Genomic DNA, 10,288 nt, shown 5'->3' with positions numbered 1-10,288 from the left:
CAGCCCTGCACAGCCACTGCCATCGAAGATGGCACATTATTATACACAGTTCTTGAGCATATCAGAGCAGGGATTCATAGAGATTCCGAGATATATGCAGATCTATATGCCACATCGATTGAGAGTTCTTATTGGACAGCTCAGGGTATCATCACATCAGCTTATGATTGAGAGTGGCAGAGCCAGTGGCATCCCACGGGAGGAGAGGATATGCCCCCTTTGCATATTAGAGGTGGAGAGTGAGGAGCATTTTGTTCTCAGATGCCCGGCATACTCAGAGTTGAGATCTAGATACACATTGAGTAGCTCACTTCAGGGATGCATGACTGATATGGATCAGAGATCATTTGGCCGTTTTTTGGGAGAGGCATGGCACATCAGAGAGCAGAGCACATAGCGGGTCCCAGTCAAAGAGGGGCCCACCCAGACGGCTATTACACAGTTCTTTCAGACAGACAGAGTGAGAGCTACTATACCAGCCTCCAGCCAGACCTCCGAGCTCACACTATAGCAGGCTGAGGACCAGCGTACCAGACGCCGCACGAGGATCCGTGGGTTTCGAACCCCACAGCCACACCGACAGGAGATCCGGAGGATTCTTGATCTACATCGACAGCAGACTGAGATCCGACGACACTCGACACATTGGATCTCAGATCTCCAGTTTGCTCTTTCTCCACCACCGATGTACCACATCCTGCATCCAGGAGGGATCACCTGCTATTAGCGACTTCGACGACTGCTACTACATCCCAGGATAGTATATCTCCCTGCATCTGTTACATATACACATCGCACCACTTTATCACAACCGACAGTTGTTCCCCTATCACAGCCAACATTTGTTCCCCTTTTGTAGCCATTATTTGGAGTACCAGAGCTACATACGCACATACACATACACGACACTTATCACACTCACAGCACCGTATTTTCAGTTTCCAGTTTTTAGCTTTTCATTCAGCACTTTTATTTTGGATAGCTGGACCTCATCAGTTGTATCACAGTTTGTCTCATAGGCCAGTTTTGGTCTTTAGAAGACGTTAATATAACTTTATTTCTTTCTCTCTCTCTCTCTCTCTCTCTCTCTCTCTCTCTCTCTCTCTCTCTCTCTCTCTCTCTCTCTCTCTCTCTCTCTCTCTCTCTCTCTCTCTCTCTCTCTCTCTCTCTCTCTCTCTCTCTCTCTCTCTCTCTCTCTCTCTCTCTCTCTCTCTCTCTGTGTGTGTGTGTGATGGGAGGGTGTGAGTGGGGAGGAACAAAAGAAATGAAAAGAGGCTAAGAGCAAGGGGAGGCAATTCAAAGGAGAGAAGTAAAGACCATTGTTAGATCCATCTAGGGGGAATCTATAGAAGGGAATATAGCGAGGCATGAACTTTCAAAGAGAAGGTTGCTAAGAAGGTCGTTACAATGAGAGAAAGTTAGAATGGGAACACATGCACCATTAGAATGGGAAAAAGACATTTCAAAGAGAAGGTTGCTAAGAAGGTCGTTACAATGAGAGAAAGTTAGAATGGGAACACATGCACCATTAGAATGGGAAAAAGACATTTCAAACAAGCCTTTTTCAATTACATTTCAAAATGCAAGAATATATGTAATAATAAATGGATTAGGCATGATGAATATGTCTCTTGCAAAATTATGTCGATTATGGCATGTAAAATAATGAAATTAGAATAAAGATAAAAATTTGTGAAAAAAAGGGAAGCCAAATAATGAGATACATTTAAGAAAAGGCCTTTCAAATGGCAAAGTTGAAATGGTCTTTTGAAAGGTATTTATTATAGGTAGATGGATCTGTCCCTCAACAAATAACAAGACACACCTTTCTCTCATGTCTCCATCACCCATGGTCTCCATATTTGTTTTTTGCACCCCCCAAGACAATAGCTCTCTCTCTCTCTCTCTCTCTCTCTCTCTCTCTCTCTCTCTCTCTCTCTCTCTCTCTCTCTCTCTCTCTCTCTCTCTCTCTCTCTCTCTCTCTCTCTCTCTCTAATCATGATTCTATGCATGTTTGAGTATGTAGCTTTCATGCACGACTCTCTATGTAAGAAATATAGTATTGTTTTCACTTAGGACATCATAGCAGGGTGGTTGTCACAAGATGACGTCCAAGTCTATATAATAAAAGAGACTAGTGCTCAAGGCAAGATGATGACCAAGACATGAAGACGGAGATGCATGATCTAGTCATCAAAAGCACATAGTCAGTTTTCACAAGACCAGAACCAAGATGTAAAGCACACATTTGGTTTTCACAAGACAAGAACCAAGATGTAAAGTTTGAGGAGAGTTCTATAGAATGCAACCAAGAAGTGAAAATAAAGACAAGTATTCTAGGCATCAAAAGCATAGAGTGACCTTTCCAAACCATAACATATGTGTTAAACCTTACTCTCTCTCTCTCTCTCTCTCTCTCTCTCTCTCTCTCTCTCTCTCTCTCTCTCTCTCTCTCTCTCTCTCTCTCTCTCTCTCTCTCTCTCTCTCTCTCTCTCTCTCTCTCTCTCTCTCTCTCTCTCTCTCTCTCTCTCTCTCTCTCTCTCTCTCTCTCTCTCTCTCTCTCTCTCTCTCTCTCTCTCTCTCTCTCTCTCTCTCTCTCCCCTTCTACTTGCATCACAAAGACATAAATGAGAGAGCGACAAGAGATAGGGAATAGCTATTACAAGCCCTATTTTCCTTTGCATTTCCAAATGCAAGTGCATGGGGCTAGTGGACAAGGAGGTGCTAGCAGAATACTAGAGGACAATGGTGATGGCAGTTAAGCAACTCCAACCCTCAACAAGCATCCCAAGTCCATTGTTGAGTTTAGTAAGCTGAGGATAGAAGCATCACAAAGCCTTTCATGTTCAATTACTCTCGGCGGCTTGTATACACATTGTTAGCAAATTTGATGCATTTTTCAAAGAAGACCACCTTGGGAGTCTACAGGACACATGCAAATCACTTGGTATCTTCAGATGTTGCAAGAGAGCACTTGGTGACACAAACACGTTTGTGTCACAACTGCTGGATTTGTTGATCTGACATCACCAGTGTGTTGGCCATGTTGTGAATAGCCTAGGGGTGAAGTCTCATCTCATTTGGACTAGTTTTGGACAACCAAATAGTGAGAAAATGGCTGACAACCTAGTTGAAACACACATTTTGAGTGTTTTTGCTGAGAGCGACTAGAGTGCCTATATGTATAAAAGTTAGTTGTAGAGACTAGAGTAGTCTAGCAGCACTCTATAGAAAATATACAAGTGTATAGATTTGGTCAAGTTTTGTTTCTTCATCGGCACTAGAAAGTATAGAATAAGTAGCCTAGAAACATAGTTCGAGACTGATCCACTTTGTTGGTCTCGGTTAATCATTTGCAAACAAAGAGTGACTTGAGAAGAGGAAGCTACAACTTATCCTAGTAAGTTGTAACGTGCCCATCCCTCAAATCGTGAGACACGTCTTAGCAGCCCATCGAGAGATCAATCTAGAAGACGCCGCCTGACACTCCCAAGGAATGACACGGGGTTTGCCAACTAGAGTCTCTCCCTGAAAGCACTCTGGACACGCAAATACACCTTAAATTCAAGCATGTAGCATGAAATGAGCATTCTTGACCTTTAAGATTTAGGCATCAAAACTATGACTTTTGCACCAAAGCTCAAGTCGGACATATTCTACTTACCCTACTCCTAGTGCTGAAATAAGAAAATTATTTTTTAAAAAAACCAAGAAAGAAAAAAACAAACGAATAAAACAATGAATATTGCAAATGCGCAAGATAGTTCTAAAGTCCTAAATGCTTATGGTCATATGATGTGGACAATGCAACTTATGAAATTGTATAAACTCACAACATATCCAAATCTATCCTATGAGGGTCCTTGGTGGGTCCCACTTCTTAGCTTCCTCGAGAGCCTAGAATCACCAATTCTATCTCTCCCTATCCTAAGCCTAAATGAATGCAAAGTTAGTCTTTTGATGCCGATCACTACACAAACTAAAGACTCTCTAATCTAGGTCACCATCCCCAACAATAGTGCCAATGTTAGCGAGTCGGCAGATGAACGATGCAACATAGCTTACAAGCACTGACATAATTATATCAATGCTAGGGAAGTGACCCGATTAGTGTATAGAGGCTACATAGGCTTGTCAAACTCTATCGAATCTTTGGACAATCACAAGGACACGCTAAGACGATCAAACGCAAGAATCAACAATGCAAAGGGATACATTGTCAAACCTTATCTACATGTAAAATGTGGGCAAATCGATGAGCAAATGCACTCCAAACGCAAACAAACTTAAGGAGGGTACTCACATGATATTAGGGAAAAAAACTATGTACTCAGATCTCATAGCCAGACATGTGCAAAATTATGATTTTAGGTTTGCCAAGGTAGCAAAATTGAATTATATGGCTTACAATCACGCTAAATACATGAGGAAACACTTCTTACACACTTTTACATGCAAAAAGATATCAATTTAATCATGCAATTAAGCACACTAATCTCATGAAGATAAAGCAAGCATAAATTGATTCAAATTGGATATTAATCACTAAATAAGCAAGCATCAAGCACTTACACATGATTGAAAACACAATGTTGATACAAGAGAAGCTCCTTGAACTCAAGAGAAATTTGTAGCAAAGGCTATCGAAGATGAACTCTCCCTTATCCACATTTGAGTAGAGACTTTTATAAAAGACCTTTAAGAAATGAAGTTTTTTCAACCTTATACTCCTCTCCTAGGGTGTGGGTTCAATTCTCTACAAATTGGAAGCACAATGGCCCCATGGAAATTACAAAGAAATTGTTAACAATTTTATATCTCCCTTCAAAATGGGTTCCATCTTTAATTCCTGGTTTTTGCTTTTTCACTTCTGTAGCCGCAACACTCATCACGTGCCACACAACAATCTACATAGGGTATGGCACTTCCCTATAGATGAGTGCTAGCTCTCATTCAAACCATCCCTCCAAGGGGAATTTGTTGCCATATAGAGGTAGTAATATGTGTGAACACACTTAGGACTATCGGGAAACTTTTTTTCCCTCACTAGGAGGTCTTTTTTCCCCATGCATTATATATATACCCATCATTCTAGGACTAACCTATCTTTGTATTATTACACTTGTCAATACTATCGCCTGCATTATGTGCTATGAAGCTTCTCCTCCCTCATCAAGCTTCGTGTGCGCATTCTCTAGAAACCTAGCTCCAACAATAGATAACCTAACCATTTTGATTTTAAAATCTACAAAATCTATACCAATGTCCTAAATCAAAGCTATAAAAGACTTCTACTTCGCACGACATGTCCTATTACAAAACTAGTAAAAAAATGAGTATTGTGGTCCCAGCTTCTAATGCACCTCTTTGACAATTCATATAAACAATGTTGAAGAACATGAGACAAAAAAATGGTAAGAAGAAATATTTGGTCGTGAGATCATTCTGAAGATGAAAACATGTTGAATTAAAGGGTGAGGGATAAGGATATGCCCAATAAAAGGACAAGGTGAGGATTGTTCCCATGAATGAAAAGGTAAAGAGATTTTGCTCAAATATATATAATGGAAACAACTTCTCTTAATAGGCAAGACCCAATTACATAATGGAAAGATCCTCTTAAAAATGGTTCCATATGATTTGAATAAGAATGCGCTTGCATGAAAGAAGGATGAGGGTTGGGGCATTTTCCAAGGGTACCCCCCCATGATATATAAGTTTATTCAAAATTCTAGTTGAAATGGTTGTATGCTTGTATCTAACACCCTTGAATGTTATATTGATATGGAAATAACATTCGTTTATTTAAAAAAATTATCACATCACCACAAATTAAAAAATTAAAAGAGAATAAGTGCTATAGAGATTATAAACTATAAACAACATGAATAGTAACATTAGATTTCAAAATATTAAAAGAACTTATCAAATGATGCTTTCTATAGATATTTTTGTTTTTGCATCTATAGATAATGACTAGTGTATTCGTTGAGTGTAATTTAGACAATTAAATTTAGATACATCATATCTTAGTCCTTGTATTAGGCTCCCAATATATTAGTCCTTGCATAACCTGAAAATTTCTACAATATAAATTTGGTCCTAAAGATTATATTAGGCTCCCAAAATTTTAAAGTTAACATATAACAACATTTAAAACATGTACACCAATATGGATTTGTTTTGATCTTATGCCATATGTTGAAAAAATCCAAATGTATCAAATTTTAGCTCTTAATCACCATTTCTCTAGAATTACTTTTGAGCCCATAACTTGTAAAATTAGTTTTAAGATTGGCCCAATTAGAGATAAATAAGTATTAGTGATTTTATGATAATTAAAAGAATTTAAGAATTGAAACTTACACTTATATTTCAAAAACTACGATCAATTTAGGTAAAAATTGAGAGAATAACTTTCATGTATTTCAACATTTCAGCCTTGAAAAAATGCTTTAATCTGAAACTTGATAATATTTGTTGTAATTTAAAAATTTCCATATTTTTTTGTATATAAGCTAAGCATAAAAAATATCTATATTTTTTTTGTATATAAGCTAACTATTTTGATTCTAAATCTATAAAATGATATACCAAAGTCCTAAATCAAATCTTTAAAAGTTATCCACTTAGCCAAACATGTCTTATTACCAAACTGGTGTAGAAAATTGAGTCTTGAGACCCTAGCTTCATCTGAGCATGTCCAAATTGAATTTCTAAATCTTCTTGAGTACAATGGTGTGAATGGTAACATGGCATAGTTCTAATTTGGGACACACCTCTTTGACTAATTCATATAAACAATGTTGAAGAAAACGTGAGATAAAAAAGAAACGGTGAAAAGAAATTGTTGGTCATAATATCATTTTGAGAACGATGACATGTTGAATTAAAGGGTGAGGGGTCATCTTACCCATGAATGAAAGAGACTTCTCAAATATATGTAATGGAAACAACTTCTCTTAGTGGGAAGGACCTGATTACATAATAGAAATTTTCCTCTTAAAAATGGTTCCATATGATTTGAATAAGAATGCGCTTGCAGGGGGAGGGTTATTGCCACCCGCCCACACTTATGGCACCTCTTGGAGATGCAATTGCATTTTCCAAAGGTACCACCTGTCCCCCACCCCTAAATGGATTACCTTCGTGCATGGGAGGGTCACCTAAGTCAAGTTAAGTTATAATAGAGAACTTAGAAACATTCAACAAGTAAAAGCTTCACATAGGGTTGGTCTTGTTTGGACAAACATTGAGGATGAGCAAGTTGTTTAGCAAGATATTTGGGGCTTCACTCACGTATCTATGTTCTTCAAATCTCTTTGCAGTAGTGAAAGCTTGAGATCAAGTAGTCCACATGGCTACCCCTCCTTCTCCTTCCCCTGTGGCTTCACAACAGGATATTTGGGGCTTCACTCACGTATCTCTATTCTTCAAAGCTCTTTGAAGTAGTGAAAGCTTGAGATCAACCAGTCCACATGGCTACCCCTCCTTCTCCTTCCTTTGCAGCTTCACTCATGTATCTCTGTTCTTCAAAGATGTTTATAGTAGTGAAAGATTGAGATCAAGCAATCCACATGGCTACCCCTCCTTCTCCTTCCCTTGCGGCTAGTGCAACTTCCATTATCAATGAGTAGCTCCCTCTGCGTGACATTCCTAGCAGCTATGGCCTCCCTCTACTCGGCCCCATCAAGGATCGCCTCGACTACTTCTGGTTTCAAGGACAAAAAGGAGTTTTGGGCAAGTCACAAAAGGAAATTCAAGAGCACCGTCTTTCCAACCAATGTGCCACCCAGCCAACCCACCTTTGTCGCCAATAATGCCACAATGCAGGATGAATCAAAAGCGGGTTACGGTGCCAAACTGCATGCTAAGCTAGATCCCACAAAGGGTGTTGATTGATTAAGACAGCAGGACGATGGTCATGGAAGTCAAAATCCACTAAGGAGTGTGTAACAACTCACTTGACAAATCAAGTAGCCCCAAAAATGGATGACACTGAATCGTGTGACCTATACTCGACCATCGGGGCGAGTGCAAGGCCGCGATGAGTAGGAGGGCATGGGAGTTGTGGCGTAGCTTCGGGCGTGAGCCCGAGTGAAACGGCCCCCAGTGCAAATCTTGGTGGTAGTAGCAAATATTCAATTAAGAACTTTGAAAACCAAAGTGGAGAAAGGTTCCATGTGAAGAACAATTGGACATGGGTTAATTGATCCTAAGAGATGGGGCAGTCATATGTCAAGGGCATAATGCACGCCATGCATCGAAAGGGAATCAGGTTAATATTCACGAATTGGGATGTGGCAGTGGACGGCAATGTGATCGAATCCGAAGAGCCAGCAGGGGCCCCGGGAAGAGTTGTTTTTTCTTTTTAATAGCCCGCCCACCCTAGAATCTGATCACCCGAATATAGGGTCCAACGGCTTGTAAAGCACCATATGTCTTGCGATGTCAGGTGCACCCCTGGTGGCCCGTGAAAATCTACAAGAGCGAATGCCGATCATGCCCAGTTGTACTCATAACGGCATCACGTCTCCAAGGTGAACAGCCTCTGGTTGATAGAATAATGTAGGTAAGGGAACTCGAGAAAATGGATACATAACTTCGGGAAAAGGATTGGCTTTGAGGGCTAGGTTTAGGGGTCTAGGTCTAACACTGGAGGCTTTCGAGGGTTTGCTATAGCTGCCCCAGTGGCAAGGGCCGAGCGACAGTCGTAGAACGTCGCTCCTCAAGGGGCAGCCCTCCCTAAGCGGTGAACAAGCATCTCAAAACTGGTACGAACAAGGGGAATCAAAGTGTTTAATTAAACCAAAGCATTGCAATGGTCCCCACGGATGTTGATGCAATGTGATTTCTGTCCAACGCTCTAAATGTCAAAGTGAAGAAATTCAACCAAGCACGGGTAAACGACGAGAGTAACTATGACTCTCTTAAGGTAGCCAAACGCCTCGTCATCTAATTAGTGATGCGCATGAATGGATTAACGAGATTCCCACTCTCCCTCTCTACTATCTAGCAAAACCACAGCCAAGGGAACACACTTGGATAAATCAGCACGGGGAAAGAAGACCTTGTTGAGCTCGACTTTGTGAAATGACTTGAGAGGTGTAGAATAAGTGGGAGCCTTTTGCACAAGTGAAATACCACTACTTGTGAGGTGGAGGCGGGGCTCTGCCCCTAGATGGGGAGTTTGGCTGGGGTGGCACATCCGTTAAAAGATAACTCAGGTGTCCTAAGATGAGCTCGGTGAGAATAGAAATCTTGTGTGGAACAAATGGGTAAAAGCTCCTTTGATTTTGATTTTCAATACAAATACAAACTATGAAAGCATGGCTATCAATCCTTTAGTTTTTCAGAATCTGAAGCTAAAGGTGTCAGAAAAGTTACCACAGGAATAAGGGCTTGTCGCAACCAAGCATTCATAGCGACGTTGCTTTTTGATCCTTCGATGTTGGCTCTTCCTATCATTGTGAAGCAAAATTCGCCACAAGTGTTGGATTGTTCACCCACAATTAGGGAACATGAGCTGGGTTTAGACCATCATGAGACTTGTTACTTTTACCCTACTGATGAGCTGTGGTGCAATAGTAATCCAACTTAGTATGAGAGGAATGGTTGATTCACATAATTGGTCATTGCATTTGGTTGAAAAGCTAGTGGCACGAAGCTACCATGTATAGGATTGTGATTGAACGCCTCTAAGTCAAAATCCATGCTAGATGTGGTGCTCTCTACCTCCCAAGTTGTTACCTGACTTATAGTAGGGGCGCTCCTGTGTCCCCAAGATCATGTGTCGAGAATCTCCCCCGAGGTATTGGAAGTGGCTGCCTTGGGGGCTCTGAATGGACGATGAGGGAGATGAATCCTTCACAGACGACTTAAATACATGGCCAAGTATTGTAAGTGGGAGGGTAGCCTTGCTGCTACAATCCATTGAGATTCAGCCCGCAGCTACGCCAATTTGTCCCTTCTTGCAATTAGTCATGGGGTTTGGCTCGCCCCTTGTGGGAAAAGACGCAAGTCCCCCCCCCTCGGATGGTGAATCTTTGTGCATGTCGTGAATGGGAAGCCTTTGGATTTCTCTCCCTCTTATGAGATGAGTCATGGGGTTCGAGCTTACACCTCTTATACATCTCACTGGAAAATAATTGCAAGGCCCTATCTCACTCACTCAAAGAGAAGTTAGTTTTGGGGTTCGGTGTGGCACCCCATTATGCATGCAATTAGTTGTGTGGTGTCATGTACGGCTTGCACATATGAGATTAGCTGTGGGGTTTGGATTGTGCCC

General features: G+C 40.8%; 1 pseudogene; it reads left to right on the top strand.

The window, feature by feature from the left end:
• Positions 1-8,557: 8,557 nt before the first annotated feature.
• Positions 8,558-9,963, top strand: LOC148014185 (25S ribosomal RNA; annotated as a pseudogene).
• Positions 9,964-10,288: the final 325 nt, after the last annotated feature.

The sequence above is a fragment of the Lygodium microphyllum genome, chromosome 25, assembly GCF_053477565.2.
Source record: "Lygodium microphyllum isolate KBCC chromosome 25, Lygodium_microphyllum_v1.1.10, whole genome shotgun sequence".
In the NCBI taxonomy this organism is placed as follows: domain Eukaryota; kingdom Viridiplantae; phylum Streptophyta; class Polypodiopsida; order Schizaeales; family Lygodiaceae; genus Lygodium; species Lygodium microphyllum.
Note: the sequence above shows the minus strand (reverse complement) of the source record. Positions and strands in the feature narration are given on the sequence as shown.